We start from the raw sequence: 18953 nt of genomic DNA, 5'->3' as shown, positions 1-18953 counted from the left end.
CTGATGCTGGGAGGGATTAGGGGCAGGAGGAGAAGGGGACGACAGAGGATGCAATGGCTGGATGGCATCACCGACTCTATGGACATGAGTTTGAGTTAACTCCGGGAGATGGTGATGGACAGGGAGGCCTGGCGTGCTGCAGTTCATGGGGTCGCAAAGAGTCGGACACGACTGAGCGACTGAACTGAACTGAACTGAACTGAACAGCAGAAACTAGCACATGGTAAAGCATTATCCTCCAATTAAAATTAAATGTTAAAAAAAAGAAAAGAGAAATTTCCCTGAACTGGTTTTACAGCACTGGAATTTACTATCACATGGCCTTAATTGAGAAGGCTGAGGGTGAGGTCCAGTTTTAATCCTTAAACAGGCAGACCATGTCAAAAGAGTTCTATATTGTTTCTCCTTTTGATAAAACACAAAACAAAAACAAAGAAATCAAGTTTCTATCAGCTTGCTGCATCACCATTAACCATTACAAAAGCACAAGAAATCTTGAGTACTAAGAAGTCAGTGAAGTGGAAGTCGCTCAGTCGTGTCTGACTCTGCGACTCCATGGACTGTTTAGTCCATGGATTTCTCTAGGCCAGAATACTGGAGTGGGCAGCTGTTCCCTTCTCCAAGGGGTCTTTCCAACTCAGGGATTGAACCCAGGTCTCCCACATTGCAGGCAGATTCTTTACCAGCTGAGCCACCAGAAAGTGAAAGTGAAGTTGCTCAGCCGTGTTCAAATCCGACACTTTGCAACCCCATAGACTGTAGCATACCAGGCTCCTCCTTCCATGGGATTTTCCAGACAAGAGTACTGGAGTAGGTTGCCATTTTCTTCTCGGTGGATTATAAATCTTTGAGTAGCAGTATTTCAAATTGGTACCCTAGAATTAGTTTACACATATATCTTAAAAAATCTTCAACTACTCAGCAATTCTACCCCTTCAGCTCCACCTAGTCTCTTCCACCTTATTATCTCTTCCACCTCATAATCTACAATTATTAGCCCCAAGCAGCTAGTTTTTCCCCTTTGCTTTTACTTTAAAAAAAATTGTTTTAATTGGAGGCTAATTACTTTACAATATTGTATTGGTTTTGCCATACACTGACATGAATCAGCCATGGGTGTACATGTGTTCCCCATCCTGAACCCCCCTCCCACCTCACTACCCATCCCATCCCTCTGGGTCATCCCAGTGCACCAACCCCAAGAACCCTGTATCCTGCATCGAACCTGGACTGGCGATTCGTTTCACATATGATGTTACACATGTTTCAGTGCCATTCTCCCAAACCATCCCAACCTCGCCCTTTGCCACAGAGTCCAAAAGACTGTTTTATACATCTGTGTGTCTTTTGCTGTCTCACATACAGGGTTATCGTTACCATCTTTCTAAATTCCATATATATGTGTTAGTATACTGTATTGGTGTTTTTCTTTCTGGCTTACTTCACTCTGTATAATAGGCTCCAGTTTCATCCACCTCATTAGAACTGATTCAAATGTATTCCTCTTAATGGCTGAGTAATATTTCATTGTGTATATGCTTTTACTATTGAGGAACTCATTCCTAACTATTAGCATTCCTTCTTTCCATGTCAATTTATCTCTTGATCTTTTAAGTATGCTTCATGGCTACTTGCCCTCTACTCTCTGGAACCCCTATACTACTAGAAATCTTTTATTTGGAAAAGATTTAGGAAATGCTTTTCTCTTTAACTTTTAATAATTTTTGAAATGAACATTTTCCCCATGCTCACATCTGATGTTTAAAAAATATTAAGTGAGATGACTGTTTCTCCCACCGGCTATTTCCAGTTGCTTGTTCTGCTTCTTTCGACTCACAGTTTCTCTCTTCAACTTCAAAATAACCATATCACTTAAGGATTCTCCTTATGCAAAAGCTAGAACTAGGACAGTCAGTCCTTCTCAATATTTTGTGTTTATTTCATTCTTCTTCTTAGAATTTTTGGCAGCAAACTTAAAAGTTAGTATGAAATCCAAAACAAATTTAGAAGAAAATATATGTATTACAAAGCAAAACCACCACAGTACCACACCATTTCTAATCTTTATGAAAGCATTCACTGCTAACGGCCCATTTGCTGGATCACTCTTCAGAACAGTTCAGTTCAGTCGCTCAGTCATGTCCAACTCTTTGAGACCCATGAACCGCAGCACGCCAGGCCTCCCTGTCCATCACAAACTCCCGGAGTATACCCAACTCATGTCTACTGAGTCAGTGATGCCACCCAACCATCCTGTCCTCTGTCATTTCTTTCTCTTCCTGGTCTAAATTTTTCCCAGCATCAGGGTCTTTCCATTGAGTCAGATCTTCACTTCAGGTGGCCAAAGTATTGGAGTTTCAGCTTCAACATCAGTCCTTCCAAAGAACACCCAGGACTGATCTCCTTTAGGATGAACTGGTTGAATCTCCTTGCAGTTCAAGGGACTCTCAAGAGGCTTCTCCAACACCACAGTTCAAAAGCATCAATTCTTCCAGCACTTAGCTTTCTTTATAGTCCAACACTCACACCTATACATGACTACTGGGAAAACCATAGCCTTGACTAGACAAACATTTGTTGACAAAGTAATGTCTCTGGTTTTTAATATGCTCTCTAGGTTGGTCATAACTTTCCTTCCAAGGAGTGTCTTTTAATTTCATGGCTGCAATCACCATCTGCAGTGATTTTTGGAGCCTCAAAAAATAAAGTCAGCCACTGTTTCACTGTTTCCCCATCTATTTGCCATGAAGTGATGGGACCAGATGCCATGATCTTAGTTTTCTGAATGTTGAGCTTTAAGCCAACTTTTTCACTCTCCTCTTTCAGTTTCATCAAGAGGCTCTTAAGTTCCTCTTCACTTTCTGCCATAAGGGTGGTGTCATCTGCATATCTGAGGTCGTTGATATTTCTCCCGGCAATCTTGATTCCAGCTTGTGCTTCTTCCAGCCCAGAGTTTCTCCTGATGTACTCTGCATAGAAGTTAAATAAGCAGGGTGACAATATACAGCTTTGACGTACTCCTTTTCCTATTTGGAACCAGTCTGTTGTTCCATGTCCAGTTCTAACTGTTGCTTCCTAACTTGCATACAGGTTTCTCAAGAGGCAGGTCAGGTGGTCTGGTATTCCCATCACTTTCAGAATTTTCCACAGTATATTGTGATGTACATAGTCAAAGGCTTTGGCATAGTCAATAAAGCAGAAATAGATGTTTTTCTGGATATCTCCTGCTTTTTCGAGATGGGGGTGGAGAGGGGAGAAAGAGCCAGGTGTCAGACATTGTCAGGTTCTGAGTGATATCAGGGCGCTCCCAGGACCTCTGAGGGTCCTAGGGAGATCGCCTCAGCTCATCACATTACTTGGTGCCGGACAGGCTCCTCAAACAGAAGCCAACTTAAAGATTTCACATCTGCAGCCTGTTACTCAATCACCCAGTGTCTCAAGAGACAAGGTAACAGGATTTGTTGATTTGGCAAGAGAGGTTGTTATGGCCTCCCAGGCAACATTAAGCACATCTCACTACAATCGCTCTGCCTGGGCTTAATTTCAGATATGCTCCCTTTTAGCTTTAACAGATACGCTCCCTTTTACCTTTATCAGATACGGCGCTTCAGAGTCTGATCTAAATCTGCTGCTAAGTGGACTATGGTTTTATTTTTAAACCTTCCCTAACAACCTCACTTAACTATTGCATGCCCACTGTGTGGAATTTTTTCTCTATGTATGTCTGGGAGCATTGTTTTTCTCCAGTCTTCAGCAACTGTTTCATTGGAGTACAATCCAATTGCCTGGAGATTGTGGTAGAATCAGATTTCAGTAAGTATTTAATGAGTACTCATTGTATGCAGGCAGACTGTTATATGCACAGGAGAAAATGCGTACTATTACCTGCGTTGAATGAAGACTCTATGACTGGTCTTCTTAAGGAAATCCCACTGCAATCAAGATGGCCAAAGAGCAAAATGCGTAAGTCAAATAAAATACATTGAAATAAGTTCTTATTCTTTTTATAAAGACATTGTGAAAGAACAGGGTAACTTCTGAGGAAAGGAGGAAGACACAACACAAGTCATGTGGCAACAGAACTTAGTCATCCCAACATGGTAACTCTTTCTGATTGATGAATATACACTGAAAAAAACGAGAGGCATAGAAGCTGTAAAGAAGAGAAAGAAAATATTAATAGTAACCCCACAACCCAGATAAAGCAGGATTAATTTATTTTTAGGTATGAATATGTGTACATATATGTGAGTGACTGTGCATTTTTATATGCATGTTTACAAGTCATATATTCAGGTATATATACATTATTCATGAGTATATGGTATATGTTTATATGTGCATATATATTTGAACACATCCTTTGTGTATTATGTGTGTGTATATATATATACACACATACTCTTTCATTTATATTTGTACTAAATATTGATGCATTGTATATTCACACACACTTCTGAGGTATCTGAGAGGAACAGAATAGTAGCAGCCCTCTTTCCTGAAAAGGTTCTTGTTCAGTTGAGAAATAAAGAATAGAAGAGGAAGTCTGTAATAATTCTAGTGCTGGTAAAAATTAAGTTGGAAAACATCAGTTCAGTTCAGTCACTCAGTCGTGTCTAACTCTTTGCAACCCCATGGACTGCAGTATGCCAGGCTTCCTTGTCCATCATCACCTGCCAGAGCTTGCTCAAACTCATGTCCAATGAGTCGGTGATCCCATCCAACCATCTCATCCTCTGTCGTCTCCTTGCCTCCTGCCTTCAATCTTTCCCCTCATCAAGGTCTTTTTCAAGGAGTCAATTCTTTGCATCAGGTGGCCAAAATGTTGGACTTTCAACCTCAGCATCAGTCCTTCCAATGAATATTCAGGAATGATTTCCTTTAGGATAGACTTGTTGGATCTTCTTGCAGTCCAAGGGACTCTCAAGAGTCTTCTCCAACACCACAGTTCAAAAGCATCAATTCTTCGGCGCTCAGCTTTCTTTATAGTCCAAGTCTCACATCCATACATGACTACTGGAAAAATCATAGCTTTGACTAGCTGGACATTTGTTGACAAAGCAATGTCTCTGCTTTTCAGTATTCTGTCTAGGTTGGTCATAGATTTTCTTCCAAGGATCAAGCATATTTTAATTTCATGGCTGCAGTCATCATCTGCAGTAGTTTTAGAGCCCCCCAAAATAAAGTCTGTCACTGTTTCCATTGTTCCCCATTTGTCTTCATGAACTGGTGGAACCGGATGCCAAGATTTGTTTTTTGAATGTTGAGTTTTAAGCCAGCTTTTTCACTTTCTGCTTTCACTTTACTCAAGAAGTTCTTTAGTTCTTCTTCACTTTCTGCCATAAGGGTGGTGTCATCTGCATACCAGAAGTTATTGATATTTCTCCCAGCAATATTGATTTCAGCTTGTGCTTCATCCAGCCGTGCAACTCACATGATGTACTCCGCATATAAGTTAAATAAACAGGGTGACAATATACGGCCTTGACGTACTCCTTTCCCAGTTTTGAACCAGTCCGTTGTTCCATGTCCGGTTCTAACTGTTGCTTCTTGACTGCATACAGATTTCTCAGGAGGCAGGACAGGTGGTCTGGTATTCCCATCTCTTGAAGAATTTTCCAGTTTGTTGTGATCCACATAGTCAAAGGCTTTGGTGTAATCAATAAAGCAGAGGTAGATGTTTTTCTGGTATTCTCTTGTTTTTTCTATGATCCAGGAGATGATGGCAATTTGATCTCTGGTTCCTCTGCCTTTTCTAAATACAGGTTAAACATCTGGAAGTTCACAGTTCATGCACTGTTGAAGCCTGGCTTAGAGAATTTTGATCATTACTTTGCTAGCATGTGAGATGAGCACAATTGTATGGTAGTTTGAACATTCCAGATGTTCAAGCTGGTTTTAGAAAAGGCAGAGGAACCAGAGATCAAATTGCCAACATCCAATGGATCATCGAAAAAGCAAAAGACTTTCAGAAAAACATCTATTTCTGCTTTATTAACTACACCAAAGCCTTTGACTATGTGGATCACAATAAACTGTGGAAAATCCTGAAAGAGATGGGAATGCCAGACCACCTGACCTGCCTCTTGAGAAACCTGTATGCAGGTCAGGAAGCAACAGTTAGAACTGGACATGGAACAACAGACTGGTTCCAAATAGGAAAAGGAGTATGTCAACCTGTATGTTGTCACCCTGCTTATTTAACTTCTATGCAGAGTACATCAGGAGAGACGCTGGGCTGGAAGAAGCACAAGCTGGAATCAAGATTGCTGGGAGAAATATCAATAACCTCAGATATGCAGATGGCACCACCCTTATGGCAGAAAGGGAAGAGGAACTAAAAAGCCTCTTGATGAAAGTGAAAGAGGAGAGTGAAAAGTTGGCTTAAAGCTCAACATTCAGAAAACGCAGTTCTGGACCTGGGGAGAACAAATTCCATTAGTAGTTGTGTTGGCCCTGGGGGAGCAGAGTAAAATTTAAATTTCTTGTAAGTAGGCTTCTTCCCAAAAAGGAGAAAAGGATGAGCTAAATTTAGTCTTTACAAATGTACAGATGTATGTACTTACTATGGAATATAAATGACTATATATGTATTCTGTAACATAAATGTAATTACAAATATATGTGGTGCAGTGACTCAATCTAGTACAAAACACATTCTCAAGTAATTAACCATTATTAATCTAATCCTCAAGCCAAATTATGTTTACCTATATTGGCCTGAACAAGTTATCAGAAGTTTTGCAATGAGATTATATGGCAACACTATGATACTCTAATCACAAAATACATAAAGACCTCCTATTCATAAAATTTCAACAATAAAGATGCCTTAATTTTACCTCTAAGCCCTCTGTGAATATTAAATTTCTATGAAGAAATTAAAACTCAAAGATTAAATACTCTTGCATGTTAAATCCAGAGGAAATAAGGCTCAAAGTCAAATCCCCTTGACTTAAAAAAATAAAGTTCCAAAGTCCTCCTTTCCAATTTGTAATTCTGCTCAGTTAAGTCAGAGAAGTTCACCACGGATGGATAGAAATGCATACAGTTGGGTGTTTTTCTTTCAGCAGCTACAGCCTGGGATGGATGTGAATCCTTTAAGGCCTCAGAAATGTTTAGTTCACTGCCAAGACACCATTTTCACTCTAATGTGTGTGCGTGCTACGTAGCTTCTCTCATGCCTCACTCTGTGCAACTCTATGGACTGTAGTCCGAAAGGCTCCTAGGTCCATGGGATTCTCCAGGCAAGAATACTGGAATGGGTTACCATGCCCTCTCCAGAGGATCTTCTTGACCCAGGGATCTAACCTGCATCTTATGTCTCTTGCATTGGCAGGCTGGTTCCTTACCACTAGCACCAACTGGGAAGCTCTTGCACTCAAATCAGTTCAGTCCAGTTCATTCCAGTTTGGTTGCTCAGTCATGTCTGACTCTTTGCATCCCCAAGGACTACAGCATGCCAGGTCTCCCTGTCACTCACCAATTCCTGGAGCTTTCTCAAGCTCATGTCCATCGAGTCTGTGATGCCATCCAACCATCTCATCCTCTGTTGTCCCCTTCTCCTCCTGCCTTTAATCTTTCCCAGCATCAGGGTCTTTTCTAATGAGTCAGTTCTTTGCAGCAGGTGAACAAAGTATTGGAGCTTCAGTTTCAGCATAGTCCTTCCAATGAATATTCAGGACTGACTTATTTTAGGATTGACTAGTTGGATCTCCTTGTGGCACAAGGGACTCTCAAGAGTATTCCCCAACACCATAGTTCAAAAGCATCAATTTTTCAGTGCTCAGCTTTCTTTATAGCCCAACTCTTATATCCATATATGACTACTGGAAAAATCATAGCTTTGACCTGATGGACCTTTGTTGTCAAAGTAATGTATCTGCTTTTTAATACACTGTCTAGATTGGTCATAGCTTTTCTTCCAAGGAACAAGTGTCTTTTAATTTCATGGCTGCAATCACCATCTGCAGTGAATTTGGAGCCCAAGAAAATAAAGTCTGTCACTATTTCCATTGTTTCCCCATCTATTTGCCATGAAGTGATGATTCAGATGCCATGATCTTTGTTTTTTGAATCTTGAGTTTTAAGCCAGCTTTGTTTAATCTACTCTGTCACATTCATCGTGAGGCTCTTCCTCTTCACTTTCTGCCATGAGTGGTGTCATCTGCATATCATGTTATTAATATTTCTCCTGGCAATCTTGATTCCAGGTTGTGCTTCATCCAGCCCAGCATTTCGCATGATGTACTCTGCATAGAAGTTAAATAAGCAGGGTGACAATATACAGTCTTGATGCACTCCTTTACCAGTTTTGAACCAGTCTGTTGTTCCATGCCGGTTCTAACTTACTTCTTGACCTGCATACTTATTTCGCAGGAGGCAGGTCAGGTGGTCTGGTATTCCCATCTCTTGAATAATTTTCCACAGTTTTTTGTGATCCACACAGTCAAAGGCTTTAACTTAGGTAATAGACACAGATGTTTTTCTGGAATTCTCTTGTTTTTTCTATGATCTAGCAGATGTTGGCAATTTGATCTCTGGTTCCTCTGCCTTTTCTAAATCCATCTTGGACATCTGGAAGTTCATGGTTCACGTACTGTTGAAGCCTGGCTTGGAGAATTTTGAGCATTACTTTACTAGCGTGTGAGATGAGTGCAATTGTGCATTTCGGTTCAGTTCAGTCTCTCAGTCATGTCTGACTCTTTGAGACCCCATGAATGGCAGCACGCCAGGCTTCCCTGTCCATCACCAACTCCCGGAGTTCACCCAAACTCATGTCCATCAAGTCAGTGATGCCATCCAGCCATCTCAGCCTCTGTCATCCCCTTCTCCTCCTGCCCCCAATCCCTCCCAGCATCAGTCTTTTCCAATGAGTCAACTCTTCACATGAGGTGGCCAAAGTATTGGAGTTTCAGCTTTAGCAACAGTCCTTCCAAAGAACACCCAGGACAGATCTCCTTTAGAATGGACTGAGTGGATCTCCTTGCAGTCCAAGGGACTCTCAAGAGTCTTCTTCAACACCACAGTTCAAAAGCATCAATTCTTCGGCGCTCAGCCTTCTTCACAGTCCAACTCTCACATCCATACATGACCACTGGAAAAACCATAGCCTTGACTAGACGGACCTTTGTTGGCAAAGTTATCTCTGCTTTTGAATATGCTATCTAGGTTGGTCATAACTTTCCTTCCAAGGAGTAAGCGTCTTTTAATTTCATGGCTGCAGTCACCATCTGCAGTGATTTGGAGCCCAGAAAAATAAAGTCAGCCACTGTTTCCACTGTTTCCCCATCTATTTCCCATGAAGTGATGGGACCAGATGCCATGATCTTCATTTTCTGAATGTTGAGCTTTAAGCCAACTTTTTCACTCTCCTCTTTCACTTTCATCAAGATGCTTTTTAGTTCCTCTTCACTTTCTGCCATAAGGATGGTGTCATCTGCATATCTGAGGTTATTGATATTTTTCCCCGCAATCTTAACTCCAGCTTGTGCTTCTTCCAGCTCAGCGTTTCTCATGATGTACTCTGCATATAAGTTAAATAAGCAGGCTGACAATATACAGCCTTGATGTGCTCCTTTTCCTATTTGGAACCAGTCTGTTGTTCCATGTCCAGTTCTGACTATTGCTTACTGACCTGCATAGAAGTTTCTCAAGAGGCAGGTCAGGTGGTCTGGTATTCCCATCTCTTTCAGAATTTTCCACAGTTTATTGTGATCCATACAGTCAAAGGCTTTGGCATAGTCAATAAAGCAGAAATAGATGTTTTTCTGGAACTCTCTTGCTTTTTCCATGATCCAGCGTATGTTGGCTATTAGTTCTCTGGTTCCTCTGCCTTTTCTAAAACCAGCTTGAACATCTGGAAGTTCACAGTTCACGTATGCTGAAGCCTGGCTTGGAGAATTTAGAGCGTTACTTTACTAGCGTGTGAGATGAGTGCAATTGTGCAGTAGTTTGAGCATTCTTTGGCATTTCCTTTCTTTGGTATTGGAATGAAGACTGACCTTTTCCAGTCCTGTGGCCACTGCTGAGTTTTCCAAATTTGCTGGCATATTGAGTGCAGCACTTTCACCACATCATCTTTCAGGATTTGAAATAGCTCAATTGGAATTCCATCACCTCCACTAGCTTTGTTCGTAGTGATGCTTTCTAAGGCCCACTTGACTTCACATTCCAGGATGTCTGGCTGTAGGTGAGTGATCACACCATTGTGATTATCTTTTTTGTTCAGTTCTTCTGTGTATTGTTGCTACCTCTTCTTAGTATCTTCTGCTTCTGTTAGGTCCATACCATTTCTGTCCTTTATTGAGCCCATCTTTGCATGAAATGCTTCCTTGGTATCTCTAATTTTCTTGAAGAGATCTCTAGTCTTTCCCATTCTGTTGTTTTCTTCGATTTCTTTGCATTGATCACTGAGGAAGGCTTTCTTATCTCTCCTTGCTATTCTTTGGAACTCTGCATTTAGATGCTTGTATCTTTCCTTTTCTCCTTTGCTTTTCGCTTCTCTTCTTTTCACAGCTATTTGTAAGGCTTCCCCAGACAGCCATTTTGCTTTTTTTCATTTCTTTTCCATGGGGATGGTCTTGATCCCTGTCGCCTGTACAATGTCATGAACCTCCATCCTTAGTTCATCAAGCACTCTATCTATGCAATCTCAAAAACGACAGAATGATCTCTGTTCGTTTCCAAGGCAAACCATTCAATATCACAGTAATCCAAGTCTATGCCCCAACCAATAATCCTGAAGAAGCTGAAGTTGAATGGTTCTATGAAGACCTACAAGATCTTTTAGAACTAACACCCAAAAAAATGTCCTTTTCATTATAGGGGACTGGAATGCAAAAGTAGGAAGTCAAGAAACACCTGGGGTGACAGGCAAACTTGGCCTTGTAATATTGAATGAAGCAGGGCAAAGGCTAATAGAGTTTTGCCAAGAGAACACACTGGTCATAGCAAACACCTTCTTCCAACAACACAAGAGAAGACTCTACACACGGACATCACCAGATGGTCAACACTGAAATCAGATTGATCATATTATTTGCAGCCAAAGATGGAGAAGCTCTATACAGTCAGCACAAACAAGACCGGGGGCTGACTGTGGCTCAGATCATGAACTCCTTATGCCAAATTCAGACTTAAATTGAAGAAAGTAGGGAAAACCACTGGACCACTCAGGTATGACCTAAGTCAAATTGTGCATTTAGGTCACCACAAAGCATTGAGCAGAAGTCCCTGTGCTTTGCACCAGGTTCTCATTAGTTCTCTATTTTATACATAGTATCAGTAGTGAATATATGTTAATCTTAATCTCCCAGTTCACCCCCCCCATCCTCCTTGGTGTCCATACACTTGTTCTCTACTTCTGAAAATACAGTGTTTTGCACCATCCTTTTTTCACTTAAAACTTTGCTTCAGAGATTATTTTATATAAGTATTAGGTCTGAAACTGAAAGTGTTAGTTGCTCAGTCGTGTTTGACTCTTTGCAACCCCATGGACTTGTAGCCAGGCTCCTCTGTCCATGGAATTCTCCAGGCAAAAATACTGGAGTGGTTAGCCATTCCTTTCTCCAGAGGATCTTCCTGACCCAGGGTTAGAACCCGCATATTTTGCACTGGCAGGTAAATTATTTACTGTCTGAGCCACCAGGGAAGCCCATATGTAGGTCTACCTCAATTTTTGAAAAAGCAACAATAAAAGACCTAATTTTTTTTTAATAGACCAAGGTATGTCTACAACAGTGGTTATGAGACTAAACTCTGAGTTCAGATCCCAGCTGTACCATTTACTAGCTGCATGTCCCTGGGCAAGTTACTTACTTCTCTGTGTCCCAGTTCCCTCATCTATAAAAGGAGGATAATAGTCATCTGAGCTCTCAGTTTTACTGAGAGGAAATAAAAGAATCAACACAAATAAAACACTTAAAATAGTATCTGATACTTGGTAAGCAGTCAACATTTTTTTAAATTATCCAGTTCCCTATAAAAAGACATTAGATTATTTCCAATATTTTTATATTACAAAGAATTCTATAATAAATATCCTCATATAAACTCATTCTGCACTTACACAAGAATATCTGTAGGAAAATTTCTGAAAGTAGAAATCTCCAGGTCAAATGGAATCTTCATTTTATATATTCCTGCCTATTGCCAAGCCATCCTCCACTCAGACTAATTTATTCTCTACTCCCGGTATGTGCGCTTTTCCTCTTTCCATTGCCAATGTGACAGTTAAAAAATGACATTGCAGTATAATTCTAACTTCAATTACCTTTTTATGTTAAGCATTTTTTCATATGTTTCAGAGCCTTTTGCATTTCTGTTTCTCTTTTTTTTAGGATCAATTCATTCATATAATTTCCCCATTTTTTATTCCTTTTCTTCATTTAACTATCACATTTTTCTAAAATGTAAGTGGCCAGCACAGATCTCTGACTCACTCCCCTTTCCACTGAAATTGCAACCTCCGCCTCTGATTTGCTCTAAAGCCTCTGCCTGGAAGTCACCAGTGACCTCCTAATTGCTCCATTTAATTGCATCTTCTCAGTCAGAATTCTTTCTGCATTTTCAAATGCACTTGTCCATAACCCCTCCTGGGACATTCAGGAGATTTCTGAACCACACACCTCTGATGCTCCTCAGAGACCCCTACCTGCTTCCAGTTCTTTGAGGGTGACCATGTAGGGTCAGCTGCCAGTTAAGTTAAGGACCATCACATAATTTACCATCCAATCCAGTATACTTTTTAGACTAAAAGAGGTGCTTTTAATAATCATTCCAGGGCAACAATTAAAAACAGAAGAATCTGTTTATAACTGAGACATATGATGACTCTACTCAAGCCTCTTAGAGCTTCCCAGGTGGCGCTAGTGGTAAAGAACCCACCTGCCAAGGCAGGAGACCTAAGAGATGTGGGTTCGATGAAGATCCCCTGGAGGAGGGCATGGCTACCACTCCAGTATTCTTGCCTGGAGAATCTCAAGGACAGAGAAGCCTGGCAGGCTACAGTCCATGGGGTGGCAAGAAGTCAGACACAACTGAAGGTACTTTAGCATGCAGGCACACACTCAAGCCTCTTAACCATCGTTCTGTCAACTGTTTTCTTGCTTCTCAAGTATCCAGAGCTTTACTTTAAAGCGTTGGTGACTGAGCTTTGCCAGGTATTTCTGGGAAGTGCATTCCTCTAAGATGAGGTGAGAAGTAGCTTAATTTATCACAGTATCCTGCTTCCCTTCTGTACCTCCAATCAAGCATTGAATCACCTGGGGTTTTAAGAATTGTTCTACTAGAAACTTTGGGGTCTCAGAGAAAGTATATTATCAGAGAATGTAGAGCATGTCCATATCTGAAACAGGGACCCAGTAGCTAAGTGAACAACTTTCGATGAAGCATGTGGGCAGGGAAGATGAGCTGAGCTCTTAAAGGTGGATGCTCAAAGGCCCTCTAGAAGCTCAGTGTGGCCACATCTTTCCAACAAATGATATATTTCATTTTAAGCCATTGGAATTTTCTGATATCGTGATTGCTCATTTGTGAAAACTGTTGCAGTTGCTTTAAATTTGCTTGACCCAACACTCTGGAAGGGATTCCCTCTCTGCCCAAAGAGACACTGCTGGAACAGGTGGCAGAAGGTGAACCTCTGATGGGCATGCAGCATCATTGGCATGAACTCCTCCTCCTGCTGGGGGGCAGCCCATTCATCCCCCATGCCCGTGAACCATGCAGCTGCTTGGGAGGTTTCATGCAGGCTGGACTGGAGCTGCCTCAGTCTCTGCCTCATCTCTTTCTACATCCATAGATAAGCCTGGCTTATGGGGATAACCTTGTATTCTTTTTGTAGCTCATAAAAGGGATTTTTGTGGCTAACGGCAAGAAAGATGTGATACAAAGGCTATGTTTATGGACCAGGAATCCACAAGGTGGGTAGAGACTCTCTTTTATAAATAAATTTTATGTGGGGACAATGTAGGGCCTCTGGCTACAAGCCAGTTTCCTCACCCTAATAAAATCCTTCATAGATACCTACCTAAGGGCAGGAGAAATCAGAGGAAATAAATGGAGACAGAGGAAATAAACCTTCAAATGCAAAGTGGATTATCTCAAGACATAAGGCCATGTCCTTCTATCGTTTGGTGTAAATAAAAATTCTCATTTACTTATATGTAATGAGACTATCCCCAACATCAGGCATATGGATTTGTCAGCAGATCAAGAAAAAGGGGTCTGGAAATTGTAACAGAGAAGAACAAGTGAAAGTGAAAGTCACTAAGTCATGTCCAACTCTTTGCGACCTCATGGACTCTACAATCCATGGAATTCTCCAGGCCAGAATACTGGAATGGGTAGCCTTTCCCTTTTCCAGGGATCTTCCCAACCCAAGGATCAAACCCAGGTCTCCTGCATTGCAGGCAGATTCATTACCAGCTGAGCCACGAGGGAAGCCCAAACCTGACCCCATATTTCATATATTCCTTTAGCTCTAACCCTCTTGCTCTGTTGCCTGTGCTTAGTCATCCAGGCTTTGCTGAACTGCCTTATATACCTTCTACCTTTGCTCATTTTAATCTGTATCCTTTCACTGAAATAAACCATAACCATGAGTATAACAACATCTGAGTTCTGTGAGTCTATCTAGCAAATCACTGAACCTGAGGGTGGTCTGGGACCCCTAGCACAGTATTTCTTAGTGGCTTATTTAGAATTAGGGAGAAACCTAAGAGCACCTGGGTTACACAAAGTGTGGTAAAGGGACAAGCAAAATAATACAGTAATTAGCATTGTATTGACACTTTATACTTTACAGCAAGTTCTCTTTTAATCCTCCCAAAACTCTGTGAAGTGTGTATTATGCTCATTTTTTTTTTTTTTTTTTTAGATAAAAGACTGTTTGTTGTTGTTATTGAGTCGCTAAGTCATGTCCAACTCTTTTCGACCCAATAGACTGTAGCCCACCAGGCTTCTCTGTCCATGGAATTTTCTAGGCAAGAATATTGGAGTGGGTTGCCATGCTCTTCTCCAGGGGATCTTCCTGACCCAGGAGTCATACCCACGTCTCTTATGTCTCCTGAACTGGCAGGCTGGTTCTTTCCCACTAGTACCACCTAGGAAGACCAATAAAAGACTGGGCTCAGAAGGTAAAGAACCCACCTGCAATGCATGAGACCTGGCTTCAGTCCTGGGTTGGGAAGATCCCCTGGAGGAGAGCATGGCAATCCACTCCAGTATTCTTGCCTGGATAATCCCACGGACAGAGGAGTCTGGTGGGCTACAGTCCATGGGGTCTCAAAGAGTCGGACACAAGTGACTAAGCACACACAGTTAGTAGTTACTGTACAGATAATTATCTAAAAACTTACTGGATTAAAGCAACAAACAATTATTATCTCACAATTTCTGAGACTCTGGAATCCCACAGTGGCTTAGTTGGATATTTCTGACTCAGGATATTCGAGGGTTTGCACTATATTATAAAGCCTTGACTGGAATCCCAAGCTCTACTTCTGAGAAGACTCACCCTAATGGCTATTGGCTGGAACCCTCAGATCCTTGCTGGCTATTAACTGGAAGCCTGAAGTGTCTTACCTATAGGCTTCTCCATAGAATTGCCTGAGCATCCTCAAGACAAGGAAGCAGGTTTCTCCAAAGACACATGCTGCCTATGGCAGCAGCCACCATCTTTATAATCTAATCTCCAAAGTGATCTAACATCATTACTGCCAAACATCATTGGTCACACAGGTGAAACCTGGTCCAGTGAGGGAGGGGATCACACAGGGCTCACTGAGGGTCATCTTGGAGGCTGACTACCACAGGAACTGAGAAGTTAGCATGTAAGCGTAAAGATCACACTGTGACAGGCAAAGGAAGAAACTGAACTGTCTCTCGACTCTAAATCCTTAGAAGTTACCCCACAATTGACCTATAAACATTCTCTTTGGTTATAAGAGAAGTAGATGACAAACTACTTTAATCCTTACAGAAAGTGAAAGTCACTCAGTTGTGTCTGACTCTTTGCGATGCTGTGGGACTATACAGTCTATGGACTTCTCCAGGCTAGAATTCTGGAATGGGCAGCTGTTCCCTTCTCCGGGGTATCTTCCCAACTCAGGGATCGAACTCAAGTCTCCCACATCACAGGTGGATCCTTTACCAGCTGAACCACCAGGGAAGCCCAAGAATACTGGAGTGGGTAGCCTATCCCTTCTCCAGGGGATCTTCCCGACTCAGGAATCGAACTGGGGTCTCCTGCATTGCAGAGAGATTCTTCACCAACTGAGCTACCAGCATTTTATAGATCAGAATGCTGTTTTAATGGCTAAGACATATCAGGCTCTTTCTGACTCCATGGACTTTAGCCCTCCAGGCTCCTCTGTCCAAGGGATTCTTCAGGAAAGAATACGGAGTGGGTTGCAATTTCCTCCTCCAGGGCATCTTCCCCACCCAAGGATTGAACCCATGTTTCCTGCTTGGTAGGCAGATTCTTTACTTCTGAGCCACTTGGGAAGCGCATAGATCAGAATAAAGGTTCAGAAAACTTACCTTTCCTTTTCCATATTCTATTATTCAAAATTGCTCTGTATCATGCTACAGGAGCAAAATATAAAATGAAACACCCATTTTGTTCCTTCATTTTTCTACTTGTTATTTTTTACCTAGTCTGAAATATCAAGGATGGTATTACTGGAAAAGAAGAATGCTGCTGATAAAATTATGAAGCAATGATTTAATACATGTACTACACAATCCATGGATTAGTCACACTAGCCTCTCATTGCCCTGAAATTTCTTCCATCTCTTCTGAGACACTTGTCAATTTCTTCTACTTTCAATTACATTGTTTAGAATCAAATGAAACAATCCTTTATTTTTTCTTAATTTTTAAGTTTTATACTAGACTATAATTGACTTACAAGGTTGTGTAATTTCTGGTGTACAGTAAAGTGATTCAGTTATACATGTGCATATATCTATTCTTTCTCAAACTTTTTTCCCATATAGGTTATTACAGAGTGTTGAGCAGAGTCCTCCGTGCCATATAGCAGGGCCTTGTTGGTTATCTATTTTAAATATAGTGGTGTGTATATCAGTCCCAAACTCCCAATTTATTCCCTCCCTCATCTTTCAATCCTTTTGTACATATCGCATTAGAAAAACATAATATAGCTTCATTACTTGTCAATATTTTATCTCTTAAGTCCTTGATTTTTGCTCTACTTTAAAAAAAAGTAAAATTTTAGTTATTCCACCAGTAATGAATATTTGTGTCACTAAGAGCAAGTTTATGCCCTGCTGTGTCTGTGTCTTTTTGCTTCCATTCTAACTTACATTCAATACCAATTAAACTTCATCTGCAGTAGGAGACTATGCGCATATCAGTAAATTAATGGAAGTGATGACAAAAAGGAACAGTCCTCACCAAGTTGTCTACATCCACCGGGTGGAAATAATGCTAAGATACCCTTGACCCTATGATGACTGTTGATTTCTAATATGTTGACATACAAAAGCTGTCTTAGAATCAACGAAATTCTATTTTTCTCCAAGTTTTACTCTAACAATGATAACTGGAACACAGCCATTAATTTCAAGTTGCAATTCAATCTAACTGAAAGCAAATCAGGCTTCTTTTACTCCACTTATCATATCCTCAAGCACAGCTTTATGTTTCACATCTCTCAAAAGTAAGTGAGAAATCAACTCAACATACCACATCTGGTGTTTAAAAGAGAATTGGAGAGTCGGCCATCAAAGTAGTTTATTTCAGCATGCGGTGGACCTCCACTGACAGCCTGACACGTATTATTGGGATAAAATGAAAAACAGAAACAATTGTCTTTGCAAAACAAGAGCTTGTGAATCTCTTCTAACCAGCGATTTCAATAAATGAGAGAAACGCTCAGGAAGAGGTCAGGAATGGTTTCTGAGAACTGATGGAGTGAGATGGATCGAGAGGCCAATGCCACATGCAGCTATGTCACCCTGACAGTCACAGCACCTAGGAGACAGCTTTCATTTATTCTACAAGCGTTTGTTTGCATTTCGGCTGTGTACATTTTAGACGCAAGTTGTGTTCATTTTTTATTTGCTGTCATAACTAATTACCGCGAGGTAACTGGCTTAAAATAGTACAAATTTCCATCTTACAATTCTAGAGGTCAGAATTCTGACACGAATGTCACTAGGCTCACATCAGGATGTCAGCAGGGCTGTGTGCCTTTCGGGGGGTCTGAGGAGCAAATGGATCTCCTTACTTCTTCCAGTTCCTTGAAGTCTCCCATATTCTCTGCTCACAGCTTCTTTTCTCCATTTTCGAAACCAGCAGTGTTGCATCTGACTATGAGACATGACTCAGAGTCATGTCTCCCTCTGACTCCATTCATCTCCCTTTTCCACTATTAAGGACTCTTGTGATTACACTGGGCCCATCATATAATCCAGGGCTTATTTTAAGGTCCTATTTAAAGATAAGCTGATCAGCAACCTTAATTTCCCTTTTCAGGGTAACCTGACATGCTCACAGGGCTTCCCCAGTGATTTAGAAGTAAAAAGATGCCTGCCACACAGGAGATGCAGGATTCTCGGGTTTGATCCCTGGGTCAGGAAGATCCCCTGGAGGAGGAAATGGCAACTCACTCCAATATTCTTGAGGGGAAAATCCTATGGACATAGAAGCCTAGTGGGCTACAGTCCATGAGGTCACAAAGAGTTGGATTTGATTGAGCACGCATAACATGTTCACAGGTTAGGGGTTCCCCACAGGTATCTCTGAGGGGCCATTATTCTGCATAACATACTACTTTTGTTCTTAAGATTGCCTATGCTTCAACTGACAAAATCATCTCAAAATTTTCAAATTTATCTTAGCATGCTAGAGATTTTAGGCTCATTTATTTTGCAACGTATATTTTTAGCACTCACTACCATTTTCATGAAAGACTACCAGGCTGTCT

The sequence above is a fragment of the Bos indicus x Bos taurus genome, chromosome 17 (assembly GCF_003369695.1).
Source record: "Bos indicus x Bos taurus breed Angus x Brahman F1 hybrid chromosome 17, Bos_hybrid_MaternalHap_v2.0, whole genome shotgun sequence".
NCBI lineage: Eukaryota > Metazoa > Chordata > Mammalia > Artiodactyla > Bovidae > Bos > Bos indicus x Bos taurus.
Note: the sequence above shows the minus strand (reverse complement) of the source record.